Raw genomic sequence first — 22794 nt, 5'->3', positions numbered from 1 at the left:
TAGAACAAGAAACAAGAAGTGGTTTGACGATGAAAGCAGAAACAGTAGGAAAAAACGTAGGAATCGTTCAAACATAGAGAACCAGACAACCACAATATACATCCTCATTATTATGAGACCTTACGACAATACAGAAACACAATAAGGAGAAAAAATACCAACATGTTGAAAACCAGATATACGCAACTGAGGAATCCACAGAGTCATACCACTTCTTGGAAAATTGGATAACACTAAACAAACAAAAACGGGAAGACTTACACATTCAAATGGAGATGTATGGGTAAACCACTTCTCCCACCCATATACAAGATCAATTACAAACACTAGAATCAGTAATTAATGATGATCAGAACCCACTAGACTCTCCAATAACATTTAAATAACTACAGGAAAAAATAAGATCCCTCAAACAAAAAAGGCCTGTGGTGTTGATGGTATTCCAAATGAAATGCTTAAATATACAGATCTCAAATTTCTAAAACTAAAATTGCTTAAGACACTCATCTGGAACCAAGGAGTGATTAGCCCAATCCACAAAAGTGGTGATAAATTAAACCCCAATAATTACCGTGGGGTCTGCCTCAACAGCAACGGCTGTAAAATTCTCTGTATGATTATAAATAGCGGACTCCTTAATTTCCTGTCTGACAATAATGCCTTAAGCAAAAAACAAATCGGCTTCTCACCAAATGATCGTTCAACAGACAAACACATATTCACATTAAGCACCCTCATTGACAACCACATCAACCAAAACAAAGTCAAAACATCCTCCAAATACGACCATTTTGAGCCTTTGGTACGTTACTTTGCCATTTCCAATCTGGCAACATTGAGCACCTTGCCGCTTCCACTCTGTTTACAACAGCACATTACATCTGCAGCCATGCCTAAACGTAAATGTAAGTTCACGGAAGAACTAAAGAAAAAATACCCATGTTTTCGCCTCGGCCGTGATGCTTCGGAAGCTGAGTGCATGACATGCAGAGCAGGCACTTTCGTGTCAGTGGCAAATAAAGGTGGCAGCGATTTGGAAGCTCACGTGCACTCTGCAAAACACAAAACTGCAGCAAGAGGAGAGAGCTCATCGAGTAAAGTGACCGACTTTTTTGTGAGTAAAACCGACACTTCTGTTACGGCTGCAGAGGGTACCCTTGCTTTTCACACTATAAAGCAACACAATAGCTACAGATCAATGGACTGCACATCTGGTTTGCTAAGAAAGATTTTCCCAGATTCGGTGACAGCTCAAAAAATCTCAAGTGCTCGCACCAAGACAGAAGCCATTGTTAATGCCGTGATAGCCCCACATTCTGTCGAAGTTGCTAGAATATTGTATTTGTTATCATTATTGCTTTAAAGGAGGACTGAAAAGTTTCTAATTTTCTTATTTTAATGTGGCTGTATAAAGAATTTATTATTTAGAAGGTTTTATTTGTTATCATTATTGACACATTTAAATGCCACAAAAAAGATTTGTTTTACATTTGCACTTTGCAATTTTCGATTTTCGGATCATCGGCCTGTGACCTTCAGCACTCACTGGATCGGCTGGCGGCCGAGTGTGAAGCGTCTGGGATGAGGATCGGCACCGCTAAATCTGAGGCCATGACTCTTAGCAGGAAACCGGTGGATTGCTTACTCCGGGTAGGAAATGAGTCCTTAGCCCAAGTGAAGGAGTTCAAGTACCTCGGGGTCTTGTTCGCGAGTGAGGGTATTATGGAGTGTGAGATTGGCCGGAGAATCGGAGCAGCGGGGGCGGTATTGCGTTCGCTTTACCACACCGTTGTAACGAAAAGAGAGCTGAGCCGCAAGGCAAAGCTCTCGATCTACCGGTCGATCTTCGTTCCTATCCTCACCTATGGTCATGAGGGCTGGGTGATGACCGAAAGGACGAGATCGCGGGTACAAGCGGCCGAGATGAGTTTTCTCAGAAGGGTGGCTGGCGTCTCCCTTAGGGATAGGGTGAAAAGCTCAGCCATCCGTGAGGAACTCGGATTAGAGCCGCTGCTCCTTTACTTAGAAAGGAGTCAGCTGAGGTGGTTCGGGCATCTGGTAAGGATGCCCACTGGGCGCCTTCCTTGGGAGGTGTTTCAGGCACGTCCAGTGAGAGACCTCGGGGAAGACCCAGGACTAGGTGGAGAGATTATATCTCAACACTGGCCTGGGAACGCCTCGGGATCCCCCCGTCAGAGCTGGTCAATGTGGCCCGGGAAAGGGAAGTCATCACCACATCATCTGCAAAAAGCAGTGACGAGATCCTCAGACCACCGAACTGCAACCTCTCCCCACCAAGACTACGCCTCGATATCCTGTCCATGTATATCACAAACAGGATTGGTGACAAGGCGCAGCCCTGGCGGAGACCAGCACCCACTGAGAACGAAACTGACTGGCTGCCGAGGACGTGAACACAGCTCTCGCTTTGGGAGTACAGGGATTGGATGGCCCTGAGGATAGACCCCCTTACCCCATACTCCCGCAGCACCTCCCACAGTTTCTCCCGGGGGACCCGGTCATACGCCTTCTCCAGATCCACAAAACACATGTAGACCGGATGGGCATACTCCCAGGCCCCCTCCAGGATCCTTGCGAGAGTGAAGAGCTGGTCCGTAGTTCCACGTCCGGGGAAAAAAACGCATTGTTCCTCTTCAATCTGAGGTTCGACGATCGGCCAAACCCTCCTTTCCAGCACCTTGGAGTAGACTTTACCAGGGAGGCTGAGAAGTGTGATACCCCGGTAATTGGCACACACCCTCTGGTCCCCCTTTTTGAACAGGGGAACCACCACCCCGGTTTGCCACTCCTTTGGCACTGTACCCGACTCCCACGCGATGTTGAATAGGCGTGTCAACCATGACAGCCCCTCAACACCCAGAGCCTTTAGCATTTCTGGCTGGATCTCATCAATCCCTGGGGCTTTGCCACTGCGGAGATGTTAGACTACCTCAGTGACCTCCACCAGGGAAATTGACGACGAAACACCATCAACCTCGAGCTCTGCCTCCAACATAGAGGGCGTGTTATTCGGATTCAGGAGTTCCTCAAAGTGTTCCTTCCAACGTCTGACAACCTCCTCAGTTGAGGTCAACAGAGTCCCATCCTTACTGTACACAGCTTGGATGGTGTCGTGGCAATTTCTCTATTAGATATTGCGTCTGAGACAGATGAGATCTTTAGATGCAAAAAGCACACAATACTTGTAGGCAATTGCTGGTCGCATATATTTGTAATAAAAAGTACTAACAAAGATACATCTCAATATGCATCAACAAACAATAAAAACAGGTATACAATAATAATAATCTGAGGCCTCAGATGGGAGCTCTCACGGCGTGTTACTTCATATACTAAAGACACGCTTAGAGGAAAGTCCCTCGAATGTCTGAATCAATGAGTTCTTATTCAGTTCGTTTGGGTCCTGAAGGGGGTGGTCCCCCAATACTAAAAGTCTTTGTTCACCAGATTGTTATCTTTACAGTTGAAGCTTCCCCCACCGAGGCTAAGGTGGGGTCGGCGGCCGTTCAATGTAACCTCTGGCTTTGTTGACGTTAGCCAGAGTGTTGAGGACATCAAAGCATTATTTGGAAGCTGATTTAAAGATAACAGAAAGAGCAGGCGATCAAAATGCATCAGTCAACCCTTGATGGCTTTACACTTTAGATGACCCACAAGGAGTAGAACCTAGGCCCTATTTAAAATTACACAGAATAGCAACAAAACTTAAATTCATACATAGATTAAAACAATACAACATGTAGATTTTCCATCACAATGGTTCCCCGTTTCCCCCTCCTGAGGTGCCGGATAGTCTTCCAGAAACACTTTGGTGCCGACCGAAAGTCCTTCTCCATGGCCTCTCCGAACTTCTCCCACACCCCCTGCTTAGCCTCCGACACGGCAGCAGCTGCAGCCCTTCGGGCCTGTCAGTACCCTGCAACCGAGTCAGGAGTCCTCCAGGATATCATATCCCGGAAGGCCTCCTTCTTCAATCGGACGGCTTCCCTGACCACCGGTGTCCACCACGGTGTCCGAGGGTTACCGCCCCTTGAGGAGCCTAAGACCCTGAGGCCACAGCTAGCCACCGCAGCTTCAGCAATGGAGGCTTTGAACACCGCCCACTCCGGCTCAATGCCCCCAACCTCCACAGGAATGCCAGAAAAACTCCGGACGGGGGCCTCCTCCAAACGTTCCCAGTTCACCCGCACTACTCGTTTGGGCTTGCCAGGTCTATCCGGAAATTTCCCCCATTCCCTGATCCAACTGTCGGTTGACAGTTCCGCCCCATTCGTTTGGGCTTACCAGGTCTATCCGGAAATTTCCCCATTCCCTGATCCAACTGTCGGTTGACAGTTCCGCCCCTCTCTTTACCCGAGTGTCCAAAACATGCGGCCTCAGATCAGATGACACGATCACGAAATCGATCATTGATCTTCGGCCTAGGGTACTCTGGTACCAGGTACACTTATGAGCATCCTTATGTTCGAACATGGTGTTTGTTATGGATAATCCATGACTAGCACAGAAGTCCAATAACAAACGACCGCTCGGGTTTAGATCAGGGAGGCCGTTCCTCCCCACCACGCCTCTCCAGGTGTCTCCATCGTTGCCCACGTGGGCGTTGAAGTCACCCAGCAGAACTATGGAGTCCCCTAGTGGAGCCCCATACAGGACCCCATTCAGGGTCTCCAAGAAGGCCGAGTACTCTGAGCTGCTGTTTGGTGCATACGCACAAACAACAGTCAGAGTTTTCCCCCCTACAACCCTTAGGCGCAGGGAGGCTTTATGAGTATCCCCACACCCGCCCGGCGCCTCACGCCCTTGGCAACTCCGGAGAAGAATAGAGTCCAACCCTTATCCAGGAGTACGGTACCAGAGCTGAGACTGTGCGTGGAGGTAAGCCCCACCAGATCTAACTGATAGCGCTCCACCTCCCTCACAAGCTCCGGTTCCTTTCCCCACAGCGAGGTGACGTTCCACGTCCCCAGAGCCAGCTTCTGCCGCCCGGGTCTGGTCCGTCGAGACCCCTGACCTTCGCTGCCACCCATGTGGCTGCGCACCCGACCCCAACGGGTCTTCCCCAGGGCCGGATTAACAAATCATAGGCCCCTGGGCACAAATGTCCGAAGGCCCCCCCCCCCCCTCCCCGAAAAAAATCAGGAAAAAAAAATTCGATATTTTTTTTTATTATTATTATTTTAACACACACACAATGACACAAAGTGTAGCCGGCTTGGTCTTACTCTGCCGACTACTGCGTTGTGTTCAGGTGCATAGATATCACAGGACGCTGCAGTTCTTCTAAGACACTTTACTTTTAGTCTCTCTCTAGTGCTGTTTTTATGAAAAAACGATCCAACACCGGAACATTTTGAATTGCGGCTAAATGCCTGTTGTCTTTCACACTGGCTCAATTGACAGGTTATGGGAGGGGGGTTAACTGTCACATTAGGCCACTATATTGTTCAGAATCATTATATTGCTGCTCTTATGACATTCGTTTTAATAATGAATTTTAAATGAATACCCTATTTAATAATACCATGTATAACTATTTTAAGAGTACAAACATTCATAAAAAAATAAAAATAAAAAAAAAGTTTCTTTCGTGTGGTGCCCCCCCACTGGCTGGGAATGGTTGGGGCCCCTGGGCAGTGCCGTGGGCCCTAATGGTAGATCCGGCCCTGGTCTTCCCACAGGTGGTGGGCCCATGAGATGAAGAGAGGGGGGGTGCCACGTAGTTTGTTCGGGCTGTGCCCGACCGGGCTCCGTGGCAAGCCCGGCCACCAGGCGCTCGCCATTGAGCCCTCCGTCTGGGCCTGGCTCCAGACGGGGGCCCCGGGCTTCCTCCGGGCCGGGTCACATCTCCTCTTTTTTCGATATTCATTGAGTATTTTTTAACCATTCTTAGTCTGGCCCCTCACCTGAGACCACTCTGCCATGAGAGACCCTACCAGGAGCACAAGGCTGAAGACAACACAGCCCTCAGGTTCACAGGGACACGCAAACCTCTCCACCACGATAAGGTGACGGTTCCAGGAGAGGCAATTATATACGTTCATTACAAATTACAAACATTGCAAATGATCGGTGGTGCATTTATTTGACAACATTTTTGTGGGTCACCCTTGGGTGCACAAAAGCCTCCGTTTGCTGGGCTGACCCTAAAAAAAAGATTAAACACAAACATAAATAGGTATACATAAATAATGTAATCTTGTGAGCGAGTAAATGTACATTGATGACAGTGGTGTTTAACACCAGCTACGTCCATGCAAAATATAGCAACGTATCATTAAGTTGCAAAAACGTTTGAAAAGTGGCACAGGTCTTTAAGCTTGAATATTTGCATTAACATGATGAATCTATAAAAACCAATACGGCACAAAATATTCCTGAAAAACTTTAATATAACTTCACTTACATTTGAACGTGTACTGCTCTCCCTCTGCCATTTTTTATATCCCGTGCAGCGTGTGAACGCAGTGGATTGTGGGTAGTTTTGGTTTGCCTAGGATGCAGCGATGCATCCTTGAAAAATCTCGGAATTCTCAAAAACAAAGGACGCAAAAATGGCGCGGCTTTCGAGTGTCCTCAACATTGGAACAGTGCTTGTCGGCGTTCTATGACGTTGCGTCCTTAAAAGGGCGGCCGTTGAGCGTGCTTCCTTGACATTGGGAAACAGCCACAGTCCAGTTCACACACAAATGCAAACAAGTTCACAAATGAAAAGCGTCTTGTTAATTCAAGTTTAACAATTTGTATATAAATGTAACAACATCCAAATACATTGTTCATGAAAATTGCAAATACTTTTAAATTAATATATTCATGGATTTATATTTTACATTTATGCACCGAAATCCATTTGTGTGTGCATTGAAATGTATATGTGAGAAGAGAGTAATTTATATATAAATCACAAAATACATTTGTGAATCCTTCTCCGTGCATTCATTACTAATGAGACTGTTCTGACCATAGACATCTTATATGATAGACGGAGCATCGAATGCTACCGCCTACTGGCGCTGACGAGACGCGGGGCCGCCATCTTGGAGTGGTCATCCGCTCCACTCAGTGTAATCCGTTTGGCTGGAGCAATGAACTGTCAGCGCATTTAATTAATCATACTTCACTGAATACCACTGATTTTCATGCGTTTTTTTGTCATACGTGTATCTATGATAAAGGCCACATGGTTTGGCGTGTTTTATTATTCAATACTAATTATACCAATAGTACGGTAATGTTAAATCTTGCTTGTGAAAAGTAATCCCCCGATTCATATTATGGATTGTCCGCCGATTTGAGCAGGAATACGCTGAACAACAGCCCGGCATCCTGTTTCTGCTGTTGTTGCTGCTCCCAGTTGACCACTCCAAGATGGCGGCCGTATTTCTCGCGTCCCAGCAGCCAATGCTCCGTCTATCTATAGGATGTCTATGGTTCAATGTACATCTGTCTGGTCGTATTTGCGGTAAATTTATGGTTGAATGATGTCACACCATGATCGGTAATACTTGCAGGCACTCATTTTCAAGTGCACTGATTGCTGTCCGATAGGCTAAGTTAGCCCAGCTAGCATTATGCCTTCTATTTCTAGATCTTCTGACTAAGTTTACCGGTACTTACGACATAATTGCTGTCACTAGATATAAATAAAACGTTGACTTTCACTCGATGCTATTCACTGACAGTAAAAATAAATAAAAGTGTTGTTATTGTATGCTTTGCTGTTCAGTGACTAGCTCCAGCGCTCGTTGCTGGTTGCTAAATGATAGCAACTCTCCACTCATTCTCCTCTGACCATGCATTTATTTGGCTTTGACCGCCATCAGTTCTCGGCAATTCCTCATTCACCCTCTCACGTCTGACAGGTTCGAAATTATACTGCTGTGTGGGCCATCATACAGGTTATTTGTGGTTGCCACCTCTTAGACGCCATAGTACTAGGCTGAGGCTACCTTTAACCAAGTATTCATCGCCGAATGGCGTTAGAAAACACCCGTTACTGCCAAAAACGACAACAACTGGACTAACACGATTTGCGATTTTATAAATGATACACATATTTTGAGTGCTTTATGTAACCATTAATCAAAACTACTGGCTAACCTGCACATAGAACCCAGCATTCCACATGCACTCGCACTCCACAAGAAGGCCCTCACCCACAGAGAGTTGCATGCAAAAAAGAGTCCCCTAAGCCAGTTTGTCCTTGGACTCTTTCCAACACACAACAACCACAACAGACAATACCAAAGTATAAGGAGTGCAAAAATAGAACTATTTGGTACATTGGAAAGAATCCACCAAAGATCTGGGAAAATTGGCATGCTACTACAGAGAATACACAGTTGCAGAATACCTGACTACCGTGACCCAAAAGTAAGAAACCTTGCACAGATTCAGTTAACACAGCCTGGCCATTGAGAAGGGACGCCACAGACAGACCTGGCTCCAAAGAGAAGACAGACTGTGCTCCCAGTGCACACAAAACCAAATGGAAACTGAGCTGCACTTCCTTACTTCCTGCCAGTCATACTAAGATATCCGGAACACAAACTTCTCACGGATTACACAGACAGGCAAGAATTTTGAAAGCACTCCAGAAGACACTGCCAGATCTATTGGGAGAAATAGAACAACGTCGATCACTGTAGCCAGATTCGTAGGCTGTTGGTATGAGAGAAGGACCTCATAAACAGAATCATTCCACTGGACTTTCAAAGCAAGAGAAACTTTGTAAATATGAAACTGCACGATTTCTGTCTGTTCACAATGATTGGACTAATGTACATACACTACACATTGTAAATACAGTGCACAGTGTATCTTTAATTTGTCTTCTTACATATTTAGTATTTAATATTCTAGAGAGAGAGAGAGAAAGAGAGAGAGAGAGAGAGAGAGAGAGAGAGAGAGAGAGAGAGAGAGAGAGAGAGAGAGAGAGAGAGAGAGAGAGAGTCCATGTGGAATGTGGTCAGGTGTGAATTTTGTGCAATGCTTTTGTTTTTTTGCTTTAATAATAATGACATTGACAAAGCAACCTTTCTGTCTATTTATCCATCTAACTATTATTATTAATTGCTTTGAAAGATATTTCCATTCTGCTTCTTAAAAGTTATATGAAACTTTTGAATGATTCTCTCTAAAGTAAATAGGCCTCAAATGATTCAGAAATATTGCATTTTCCTCTTATGTATGCTTTTTTGGTGGCATTCGTCTACTTATATTTAATCTATACAGATACCTGCATATGAATGCAGAATAGACAATGGGATTTTGGTATCTGAGCTCAGGTTCCTGTCTGTAGTCTGTTTGGAGTCCAAGTAGTATTGACAAATCACGTTCGATCGGGAATGAGTTGCATGTAGATGAGGAGTCTGTGTGGAGAGCAATATTCTTGTACCCCATCAGCTATCATGTGACGATAATTTGGCTTTCATTAGCTTTGATATTTGTCATCTGGTCCTGAAACACCTGCAAAATATAAAAACAATGACTGGTGTACTCAAAGGAAGTCTTTCCTAGATGATCCTTCAGAGGGGTTGGAAATTATTTGATGGTTTGAAAATAGTCTGATTTGGTTTATTCATACTGTTATTTACGACCTCAGTTGCATGGCCTGTATGTAGCCTACTTGAAGTGTAAACAATAGCCTCTCTGCCTCCAAGGGACAATAAGGTAGGTCATAGCATGCACTGACAGCATGAATTGAGAGAGGAAAATACAGGTTTTATTATTTAAAGCAGAACACTAGGGGGCAGTCAAGGGAACTTGTCAGAACCTGCCTGTATATGGATCCAGAGTGGGGTTATAGGAAAGCTGAATACCTCCCCCAAGGGCATTTTGGCAATGTGTTTAATATCACCATTGAATATATAGAAAAGGCCCTGTCCTGGTCACCCCATCAAACCTGAGGACTCTAAAGTACGGTATTATATGCCTTTGCTTTATATATCAGAGGGGGGAGTAATGCCATGGAGGTTCTCTTTCAAGCATTCATGAGGTATCTCACATATGTGGTTCGCCTTCCCGCGTATCCCTCAGAAGCACTTTATCACTACGCCAGCCATAATTGTCTGGCCACATCTGACGCACCCAGATGGTGGCCTAAAGAAGTTAATGTTGAGTGTATTGGTCGCAATATATCACTTAGTTCTGCAATGTATTTTACTGTGATTTGCGTGTATCAACCTCCTTCAGCAAAGGATGTATTTTATGACCTTCTTAAGACAATTTTAAATCATTGCAGCTCTAAAAAGGAAATCACCCTTCTTGGTGATTTGATATCAACTGGGACATCAAGTCAGATAGGAAAAAAATTAAGCAGCTTACAGACAAGTACAATTTGACGCAAATTATAAAAGGGCCAACAAGGATAACAAATACGTCACATACAACAATTTATCTAATATTTGCTAATAAACCTGAAAGAATTTCTAAGACTTTTAATCTATTATCTGGCTTATCAGATCACAATTTTATCCTGTACTTGAGGAAAATTAAGAGGACGCACCTAATGGCATCCACTAGAGGTCAACAATACTATTTCATACCCAAAAGCCAGCAACAATTCCTGAATGTGGAAATCCAAAATGTAGATTGGTCTAATATTTTAGAAAATAATGACATTGAGGCCAGCTCAGATAGTTTCATTAAAAAATTAAATGACATTGTAACGCACTTTACAAAAAAAGGTAATTCCAAGCAACGTAAAAATGATCTGCCCTGGTTGAACAATGAAATTATTAAATTAATGAAAAGTAGAGATAACGCTTTAAAGCAATCTCTAAGAACAAGAACTGCAAGTGACAGACACATTTTTACATCATTACGAAACAAAGTTCTGAGGATGACTCGCAAATTGAAAGCTGAGTTCTACATTGAGACGATAAAAGGGGCAAATGGTAATGGAAAGCTAATATGGAAAAATTTAAATCAATTATTGAGCCGGGACAAGTCCAACTATCTAAGTGATCTACAGCTCCAGGTAAATGATAAGCTAACTAACAATCTAGACATCATTGTAAATTATCTCAACTGATTTTTCATTAGCTCAGTTGAGGAACTGACAAAGCACTTTAACTGCTCGCAGAATCCTCACAATCCTGTCGATGCAAGCAAACCAATGTTTAGCATTGAAGAAATATCTGTCCTGGAGGTAATACAAATAATCTCATCCCTAAAAAGTTCAAAGGCCAGAGATACATTTGGTCTTACTAGTGACTTTTTGAAAACCCATAAAGAGGCTCTTGCTGACCCAATTGCACATCTTGTAAATCTATGTAGTGTGCTGTCTATGTGGACCTTCCTGTGTCTTGAATAAAGTTATAATAATAAATATCCATAAAACAAGGAGCGGTACCATCAACATGGAAGATTGCTAGGGTCGCCCCAGTCTTTAAGGCTGGGGACAAAACCAAATCTGAGAACTATCGACCAATAAGTATCTTGCCCATAATTTCCAAAGTAGCAGAGAAATGGGTTACCACAAAACTGACAGAACACTTAAATAATGGCTATGCCACTCTTCATCCAATGCAGTTTGGATTTAGGAAACTTCACTCAACAGAGACTGCTACTTGCAATTTTCCTGGAAAACTTAAAGAGCCTGCTGGATAAAGGCGGCTTTGTAGCTGCGGTATTTCTAGATTTAAAGCGTGCTTTCGACACCATTAATCATGACTTGCTTATTGCCAAATTAACCCATTTTAACTTCTCAAACAGCGCCCTCTGTTGGATGAAATCATACCTGTCAGACAGGAAACAGGCAGTTCAAATTGGTGATTAATTCTCTTCATATCTAACTTGTTCTGCTGGAGTACAACAGGGCTCAATATTGGGCCCTGTTTTATTCAGCCATGTCAATAACTTACCAGATGTCTGTAGAAATATTAAAGTGCAACTATATGCTGACGATACTGTATTATACTGTCATGCCAGCTCAATCAAAGAAGCTGCTGCAGTACTCTCAGGAGCCATGGTGCCAGTGTCCCATTGGCTCCAAAACTGTTGTCTAAATCTGAATACAAAAAAAACTGTCTGTATGTTGTTCTCCCGACAGCCAACTGCGGGACAGCAACCATCAGTCATGGTGGGTGGTGAGAGACTTGAGGTGGTGGAATATTTTAAGTACCTCGGGGTCATCTTCGATTCTAACCTTAATTTTAAGCAGCATGTTAAGAAAGTTAAAAACACAATTAAATTTAATTTATCCAATTTCAAGCATATAAGACCTTTCCTGACTATGGAGACAGCAAAGACTTATATGCATGCAAGGATATTTACTCACATCTCGTACTGTTACACAAAATGGTCACATACATCTGAGAGCACTTTAAAACCAATCAAGTCTTTATTCAAGAGAACTCTTAAAACACTAGACAAAAAACCTATATACTACCATTATTGTAAAATTACAAATAAACACAAAATCATGGACTTTGATAGTTTTCAGCTGTTTTTGGATGTCTGCCTAATCTTTAAGGTTCTGAATGGTCTAGCCCCTCCACCATTACAGAATTTTATAAAGAAGAAATCCTCTACAATTAGTACCAGAGCACTAACTAGAGATGACTGCGAAATACAACGCCGCAAGACCAAATTTGGTCAAATGGTGGTGTCCATCGGAGGAACACAGTCCTGGAATATAATACCATCTCATGTTAAAGACTGTGCCACTTACACCATCTTTAAAAAGACCCTTAAACAGTGGTTAGTAGCAAGCCAGACCTGCTCTCATATGTAACCTTTGGTCATTCTACTTTTTTTACATGGACTCTTGATGTGAATTGGGACCTATTTTGTGTGTAAAAGTGTTTTTTTATCTATTTTGTATACTGGTATGTTGTTTTTATGTTCTTGACTTGCCTTAGGACAACGGATGAAAATTAGCAATTAAGCTAACTCCGGCATATTTATATTGATGCTCTGGCTGACATGTTGATTAATGTGCACTGTCCTAATCAAATAAATAAATAATAATAAAAGATCAGCCCTCTATATAATTATATGATCATGCGTACGGCGTCATCCAATTACCTCTTCTCGATCAGAAGTAACGATCAACGATACTGCTAAGTGCCAGGGTTCTATGCTACTGTCAATAGAGTGAGCTTACTACTTGCTCGCCGGGCGCTAGTGCCTACTAAGCGGTTGTTGACAGATAGGCTTGTCGCCAAACAACTATCTTTATCCAGCCTGTTTCTCAGACAGCGGTTACTCACTTGTACAGTGGCTACCTTGTATCCAAACATTAGTCACCGGGAACTCCTAGCTGCAAAGCTAACTACATCTAGCTGGAAAGCTGAAACGATTAGCTATACCGAATTGGCCACAAAGCTTCAACAGTGAAAACAACTTGCCAGTCTCCAAACTGCAGTTAAACCATGGCTTCTCCCCTTCCTAACACGAAGGAAAAAAAGCTTGGACGTGTGTGCGTTTGCGGGAACCATAATTCTGAGAGAGATACCCACCTCACCTGCAACAAGTGCCTCGGGCTGAGACATGCACGAGAAGCACTAGCTTCAATTGGTACCTGTCCTGCGACCACTGCGCACGACTTCCAATGAAAAGTCTCCGGCGTCGGTTGGCTCGCAATGTTAGCTTGACCGATGAAGACCCATTGCTGTCGGAGTCCCCCATTCCTAGCGGCCAGACTCAAGAAGCCATAGCGGGCACAAGCACCGACTGGGGTGAGAAGATGGAACAATAGGACCTAAGGGCAATGACTGAGTCTGAATGCCTACAGGGCTGCGATGCCTACGATGAGCCTGACTCACTCGATGGCTCGGACGACGCAGTCCTGTTTGAGGAGGACGGCGCCCACCCGTTCCAAATGGTTGAAGAGACTGGATTACGAAGAACACTGCGCAACCTAAGCACAGAGGGTGCGAGAGGCGATGACGACGGTTCCCCGGCTATCGGCACAAGCCTACACGATGTGTGCAGACAAAAGGACAGACAATCCAATGGTAGTGGCCTACATCAACAAGCAGGGAGGTTTGCCCTCCCCTCAACTACACAGGCTGGCACACATACTGATTCTCTGGAGCAGCACCAATCTACCCTCAGGGCAACGCATGTGCCTGGAGTGATGAACCACGATGCAGATTTACTCTCACGAGGTCACCCTCGTTATGGAGAGTGGAGACTTTACCAAGAGGTGATGAAACTGTTTCGGTACCACTACGGGTGCCTGTCAGTAGACCTGTTTGCCTCCTGACGTATTTGTGCACGTGTGGCCATGCACACTCCTTTACGCATTTCCCCTGTTGGCTCTGATAACCCCCACATTAGACTGAGGTACGAGGGTCTAATTGCTATTATGGTAGCGCCGAATTTGCCTCAGAAACAGTTTTTGGCGGGGATAATGCAAATGCTTTATTCTCAGCCACTGCGACTCCAACTTCGCAGGGATCTGTTATCCCAGGCCCAGGGGCAAATTTTTCATCCCCATCCAGAACGTCTGGCTCCCGGTTCTGGCTTGTGAAAGGGTAAATCTAGCGTCATGTGGCCTGCCACAGAATGTTATAATGACCATCCAAAGCGCGAGGGCGCCTTCGATGCGCACTTTGTATGAGGCTAAGTGGCGTGTATTTGAGGATTGGTGTACTTCTACTGACGATGTCCCCTTCCATTGTTCTGTTGATACTGTCTTGATATTACTACAGGCTCTTCTTGACAAGGGGAGAGCTTTTTCTTAATTATAATTATGTTATTCATTTTTACAGAATTTGTTTTTTATTACTGAAAAAAAAAAAGAAACTGTGTTGCCGGTGTGCAACACCAAGTAAACAGTGGTGGCCTCAACACCGGTAATACCGTATACCGCGGCAACCCTAGCGTGGGATCGTTACTAAAAGTGTACGTACGCCTAAAAGCCAAGTTTTGCGTGCGCCAAAAAATATTCAGACTTATAAAACCCTGCCTACACGCGCCTCTGAGCAATCTTTGCTTTATAAATCACAGGGTGCCTACAAGTGTGCACAGCTGAATCAGCTTCACGTTCCTCCCTGTATGTTTTAAAGTGGAAAGGAAGCAATCAAATAAACAGATGTCTATAGTTAGTTAAATATTTCAATATTCCATAAATACAAATAAAGTCGGAAATATGAACCATTATTCAGAATAAAGCACAAACAAGTTGCATAAATTATAATGTTTTCAGCCTGTGCGCCGCTTTCCTTGACAGCGGTGAAGTTCGTTCTGCTTAAAAGTACCGACGGAGCTCAGTGGACCAATTGCGAACTACTGCGGCTGCTCTAAATTAAACCCCAATCTATTCGGAATAAGTGTATACATGGCGATTAAAACGGACTACACCACCTCTTCTATTCGGCATAGAATCTATGCCGAACAGATAATTGTATTCCAAATGAGGCGTATACATGATCATTTTCTGTTCCGCATAGAAATCTATGCGGAACAGATGTGTCCATGTAAACGCGGCTAGGGAGGTGATAATAACTGACATCTCCCGGCTCTGCCCTTCCACAGGATGTTGTTTACAGCTATGAAAAGTAGTACACGGGTGCAGCAGCTGTCTACCACGCTGTCTTACAGTTCGTTAATTTCATGATACATGTAATTGTCGTGCTATTTGGGTGTGCACATGAATATGTGAAAATAGTGCAACCGACGGTGTTTGCAAATGGATTATTTCCGAAATCAATGGATTATTTTGGCGATGGATTAGAAATGATCAAGAGCATGGAGCGAGTCTGCAAACAAGACAATCTTCGAACAGTGAGTGGACTAATTTCTCTGTTTCTCTAGTACTAGAAGCTAAGTTTACCTCTCGTTCCTCTGCCTGGCAAGCGCGTTTCTGCACTCTTTCTCTGCGCATAAGAGCAGCGCCCAGGTGCGATTTGACAGGTCTGTCCGTGTCTCCAGCACTATAGCCACTAAAATTAAAAATTGTTGGCACAGCATCTGGCTTCAGCCGATTGGTGGGACAGCAAAAGCTCCCTCTTCAATGTAATCAGCCTCTATAAAGTGGTCGCTACATACTCTCTGCCCTCATCCCATTCGGGGGCTGAGGCGTTTCAATGCAGCTAACCATCTTTGGAGCAGTTTAGGCTTCTTGACAGGAATGACATGGAAATGAACTATTTTACCACTCTCTTTGTTTTAGCCGATGATATTTGTTTGAACATCCAGGGGCAATACAAAATGACCCCCCTGTTCTTCTTCCAAGATTTGACATGTTTATTTGGAAGCGCTAACCATTCTGATGACGTAATGCCTGCATTTTTAAAACATGGCCGCGCCCTAGTTGCGAAAGTCATTATCAACATTTCATTTTCCAGTGAAACTACTTGAATTTCAGGTTTAATGAAAATCCATGTATTCTCAAAAATGAAAAAGCAACCAAAAAATGGTCACAGTTCTCATTGCTTCATTTCCACTTTAACCATAAATGGTCAATGCGAACGACGCGAATGAATGCGATCTGCATATAAAAAAGACTCGGATGCAAGTATTATGTCTTGTCGGAAACAATGGCAGAAGGAATGAGAAAAGCAAAAAAGCGAAATTTCACGGAGGTTGAAGTGGAGACACTTGTGGGTGAGGTGGAGGCCCGAAAAGTAGTTTTGTTCGTGTGAGGTCATGGGTAGGTAGGGAATTTATTTTATTTTTTTATTTTATTTTTTCCAGCGGCAGCGAATGATAGGTAGGTTGTTTTCATTTAAAAACGAGAAAATTCGCTCATCCTTGTACAGAATGAAGAGGTGCTGTACCAAAACGTAATTATAGAGGTGCTGTACCAAAACGTAATTACATAAAAAAAAAAAAAAATTTTTTTTTTTTTTTTTTTATAAAACTCATGAAATAATTTGGGTCGCACATAAATTGACAGGGTCGGTCGGAAACCGGAACCAAACAATTTTTTTTTTTAGGCCCTAACAACAAAAAGCAGTGAGTGGCAACATGTTGCTGCAGCAGTGAACTCTGTCAGTGGCACTGAGCGCACAGTCCCAGAATTAAAAAATAAGTGGTCTGAAATGGAGATGGGCATTCGATTAAGTTGTCTTAGTCGATCGTCGGGAGAATTAACGATCAATTAGTCGATTAATCGTTAATATTTTACATTAAAATTAAAATAATATATATATATATTCGAAATGAAATGAAAATACAAATGCAGCGTGTTTTCCTCATTAGGATCTTTATTATTAGATTAACAACTCAGTTAAACCAGATCCGTTCAATAGTTATGCGCTATAAACAACGGAGCATGCAGCTCGAAGCCGGTGCTCATAAACATCAATAAACACAACCCCAGTTTCTTCCTAAAATAATAACAATAATAGTATCAAAAATACAATCATTTTATAACTTAACCAACCAGTCTACGGATTTTTGTTCAGAAAGATGAGCATGTTAACATGCTCTGGGGTCAGACGCGACCGCAGCCTGGTGAACGTCAGTCCAGCCGCCGAAAACACCCGCTCTGAGGGGACCGACGTTGCCGTGATGCACAAATACCTCCGTGCTAACTTGGCAAGGCGGGGGAACAACTTTCCACAATCCAGGGGCTCAGAAAGTTCTTTATTTCTGCTTCGATGCTAACCTCGCCTAGTGGTCCCCAAGAAGTCATTTTTTAAATCATAATGGTCCCATACCAGACTTCGCCGTGGCATCGTCCGCTTCATGATTACATCGCCGTGTTGCAATATCCATACTATCCGTATACTAGTCTAAGTTTGAGTACGTAGGCCGTAGGGGGTTCCGAATCAGATCGGGCGAAAATAAGTGTACTGAAAACGGTCACACATAGTCTGCATTAATAGTCATTTTGTAGTTTTTATAGCTTTTTATAGCTGCTAGGCGTAAAGAGTTCACCGTTCATAGCGGGATGTTTATTGCGGGGGAGGAGCCGCAAATTGAAATATTGCCCCTGTGTGGTAAAATGTTTAATTGCACACTGCATTAGTTTAATCGATGAAAAATGTACGTAATCAACGAAATTCTTAACGATCAATTAGTCGATCGTCGATTAATCATGCCCATCCCTACTCTGACATAAAGGTACATATTTGTATGTACCAATTAATCGCTATGGTCCCTGAAAACCCTCTCCCTCCGAATCCTGCCATTTGCATGGTCCTCCAGCAGTGCCATGGTGCAGCATTACGCACGGGGCTCACCGCTGTATTTGTAGGGTTACGGCAATAAGACTGACCGAGACTTGGATAATCAGTTTGTAATCACTCACGTAAAATGTTCTTGAACATAACCCCTTTTTAATGCCTGATTTGTCATGAAATCTTATAACGATTGTGATGAGGAGTATGTGGCTTGGTTTTCCACACTTGGGATTTAATTGACATTTGATTTGATTTGATTTGTCATATTTATATTTATATTCCCGCACTACAAATTACACACAGTCACTTTACTGGTTTGCAGTTATATGTAGCATGTTGTTGTTGTTGTTGTTGTTGTTGTTGTTGTTGATTTTTTGTTATTATTGTCGCTCTATGTTGCACCTTATGTTCTTGGGAAACGCTATTTCATTTCACTGTATACTGTGTATATGGCTGAAATAACAATAAATTGTCTTGAATCTTGAATCTTGAATTATGTGTTTACGGTGTCACATAAAAATATTATGTTATTGACACATGTTGGACAGATGCTTTATCCATGCAGTCGCGCCGTCCGTGGACAGTATGGAGTGACGGGATTAAATACAGAGAATTATAAGGAGTTATAACTGAAAAATAACGCAGTTGACTTAAATTATTCTGATTACATACATTTAACGTATGATGCGGATTGAAATAAAATAAAGTGCGAAGATAAAACATAGTCGTTCTTCTCCTACTAGGCTACATATCTTCAGTCTGACTTCAGTTCACCACCACACCGTCTGTGTCACCAATTCTCCTTTTCCTCCAAACCATGCGTACGCATGGGTCAGGGTTTGCTTAGGACTGCGCACATTCTCCCGCCAAATTAGTTTTTTATAGAACACAACCGTGGCGTGGAAAGTCACGTACGCCAGTTTCAGCCCCGTTTTGTGCGTACACAACGGTTATAAATGAGACCGCTGGTCCTCACAAGGGTATGCCTATCACAAAACAGCGTTTATCACACTGGGTTGTTGAGGCTATAGTTTTGGCTTATTCAACAAAAGGGCTGGAGGCACCTGTTGGTTTGCATGCACACTCAAAAAGGGGCATTGCCACGTCGTGGGCCTTGTTTAAAGGGGTTTCGTTAGAGGCGCTGTGCAAATCAGCTTCTTGGGCTTCACCCACTACGTTAACACACAACAAAACATCGAACAAAACAATCAAAAACCTCATATACATACATCTCAAGATGACAAAACGCACAGACATTACAAAACAATACACAGTACAACAGGGGGGGGGGGGTGCAGATCCATGATATTCAATAAATTTGTTTAAATGCCCAGTTTCTCAAATACAGTCTTATAAATTCTTATGAAAATCCATGGACCTTCCTCCCCACGGTCAAGATCATTGAGGAACGAGGTTGTTACAGACTTGACGTTACTGCGCCTCGCTTGGCTCATGCTGTCTTGAGTGTGAACTCATAGGGAGCGCAGGAAGCTGTCATGATTGGAATGGTCACGTATCGTTGAGGTTGGCCTGTCCGGCAATACGGGAGTAAACATATCCCATACATGAGATACCTCACGAATGCTTGAAAGAGAAATTAAGGTTACGACCGTAACCCCGGTTCTCTTATAGCTTGAGTGAGGTATCTCACCGGATTACCCTTCTTTGCGGTGAGCGAGAAGAGTTTGCTGCCTTGAATTACTCCGTATGCACGGTCAGATAATTACATAGGGGGCTGACCTGGGTTCGTCAGACGTGGCCTGCCAATCTTGGCTGGCGTAGTGATAAAGTGCTTCTGAGGGATACGCGGGGAGGCGTACCCCATATGTGAGATACCTCACTCATGCTGTAGGGAACAGGGGTTATGGTCGTAACCTTAAGATATTGCATGTATGGAGGCGCTTGGCTTAGCCTAACTTAAAATGTCTGGTCACCAAGTTGCCATTTAAACTCCACAGAGGTGGAGATCAGAAGTCTATAAGCTACAGGAAAGGCGGACCAGCAAGGCAAGATTCAGTGATCTGGTCGAGTTCACTGATAAAAACAACTACGGATCACAACACACCCTGTATGTTGCAACATTCAAGATAAAAAACTAGTTTGCAAGACTAGGTCAAAGGAGTCCAGAGTTATCAAGTCACAGAGGCTGAAATTCCCCAGCAACAGCTTTGCAAGCAGTCTGGCAAACTTTAAGGCTAATACAATCTCACCCTCGCCTCAAAACAGATATACTCACAAGCTATTACCTCTCATCTCAACTCAAAAGATCAGCTTCTTAAAATAAAAGGGAATCTGTTCAAGGCACATGAGCACAAACTTTACTAGTCGCCCCTGATTAAATCAAACCCGTCCAACTGTGCTTCACATAGGTAAAATGGAAAATGAAAAGGAATAAAATTATGACCAACCGAAGAGTCTGAAACATCAAAGAACGGTGTGGAGGCTTCTCTGAAAGCATATGGGCATATTGGGGCCTGTGAAGAGGAGTGAGTATTATCTATTGTGTCTATTAAAGTGAAATCCAGCAAAAGAAATGAAATAGTGCAAATATATGTATTCCTTGACCGTGCTTGCTCAGCTATGGTTTGTATAGAGTAGACCAACTCAAACACCCGTTGTATATCAGAGGAAAGGGAACAAACATCCTTCTCCGCACCATGGCTCAAGAAAAGACAGTCAGCAGTCACATAGTCTCAGGTCTGGAGGTGAACACATTTTCGAACTGGTAAAGCAAATGTTGGAAAGTATCTTTAAATTGGTGACTTTCAATGTTTGTAAATATTGCTTAATTGTAACTGTCCACTTGTTCCATCATTTTATTTATTGTTTATTATTGTTTATTTTTTATATTCCCTTACTTGTTCGAAATAAAAAAATATTTTCAATTCAATTCAATACATTCACACAGCCCTCCCAGAGGCTTACGCAGAAGACCATACCTGTCACCAAACAAAGCACCCCAAACCCGAATCTATCTAAGTGTCCATACCTCAAAAAGAGAGGGTCAAAAAGAGCAGTAAAGATCTCCCTCGCCTGGGTGGTTAATGGTCCATTAAGAGGATGAAAAGAAAAGGTAACAAAAATCATTCAATCTCTGCCACCAGGATTTCATTGTTCAACCTTCAGGAGCTACGGGTCTCACAGTACAATAAAGAATTCAATGAATACACATATGGAGACACAAAGGAAATGCCTTAGAAGACAAAAAGTTCTAGAAGATTGCTAAAGACTCAGCCAACATTGTGGATGAACACTACAGTCTCAGGTGACCGTTCAGGAAAGAAGTTTTTGACGGGCTGATAATCATGTTGCTGAGCATGGTATTTCCAACCTTAAAAAGAAATTTCCAAAGAAATGAGGCATTTCATGATGAATGCAAGGAATTTCTCACTGATGTAATTGACATAGACTACACTGAGGCAGTGCCACAGGGGAAGCTAACGTGCGAAGACGGGTGTACCACTCCCAGAGAGGCAAACTCAGGACTTGTGTTTGAATGTGGTGCATCTTTCTCACAACTCCGAAATTCTTCAATGCCCTGACTTAACCAATCTTCTCATAGGGGTACTCGCCAGATTCAGCCAGCAGCCAATCGGAATGATGGATGGTTTTAAATCAAGGTTCTGCATATTGTGTACCTATAAACAGCATATAATGACTGTTTTGTGCTTTTATGCAGGAAACCTCAGCCTTAAAGGGGATGGGATCACCTACTTACTTATTCAATCCTCAGAATGAACCCAATAAAGGGGTAGTCATCTCATGTTTACATAAAAATGTAGGCGTAGATGTTACATTTGTAGTAGCGACATAGCTAGTAGCGACATAGCTAGTCTGCAGCAGGAGCCACATGTGTTTGCTTGCTTTCAGCTTGGCTTACTTCATCTAGTCTATAACTTATAGCTACTCTGCAGCAGGAGCTACATGTTTTTGCTTGCTTTTAGCTTGGCTTACTTCATCTACTCAACAACTTTCCAGATCCAATGAGGAAATAACTGCAGAAGCCCCCAGCTGCTGGAGAAGGGACACCTGATCTCTACTATATTCTACAAAGCACCTTTTAAACACATGTTATTGAAGCAAATAATATTTTCTTTGACTAGGACTGTCTGACTTAATAATTGGGTCAAACCTGAACTATAAATATTTCATGAGGAAACAGGAAATAATTTTTAATAAATGAACAGTGTATTTTTCTTACTGCTACATCATTCTACTTGTTTATCGCAGAAGTTTATTTTGTGGAGCTTTAATAGCGCTTTTGTTCACATATTTGTTAATGATAAAGTTTGTTTGAGAAATATTTTTATTTATAAAAATTTAAAAATCGATTTTGTCTGAAACCTTTGTGATGTTTTTTGTCTATATTTTTACTGAGAATGAGTTGGTGGTGATAAGGCAGCACTTCTGCCTTATCACCAGTGTAGTGACCCTGAATGTGTCGGTAAAATAATTTTGAGCCACTGATAACCTTTAATGCTACCTACGCCCCTAGAGGGGCAGCACCTGATCTCGCCTCGGGCACCATAATGGCTAGAGCCGGCCCTGGTTTTAACTCTTATCCATGGTCGGGGCAGTGTTACAAATGTTCAAAGCCACTTTAAGTGGGACGTTATAGGAACGGAGGGAAGTACATTATGTTAAACATAGGGATAAGAAAAAGGTAACTCTAGAAAGCAGGTAGCCTGGG

This window comes from Gadus morhua, chromosome 4, assembly GCF_902167405.1.
Source record: "Gadus morhua chromosome 4, gadMor3.0, whole genome shotgun sequence".
In the NCBI taxonomy this organism is placed as follows: Eukaryota; Metazoa; Chordata; class Actinopteri; order Gadiformes; family Gadidae; genus Gadus; species Gadus morhua.
This window is presented reverse-complemented; position numbering follows the sequence as displayed.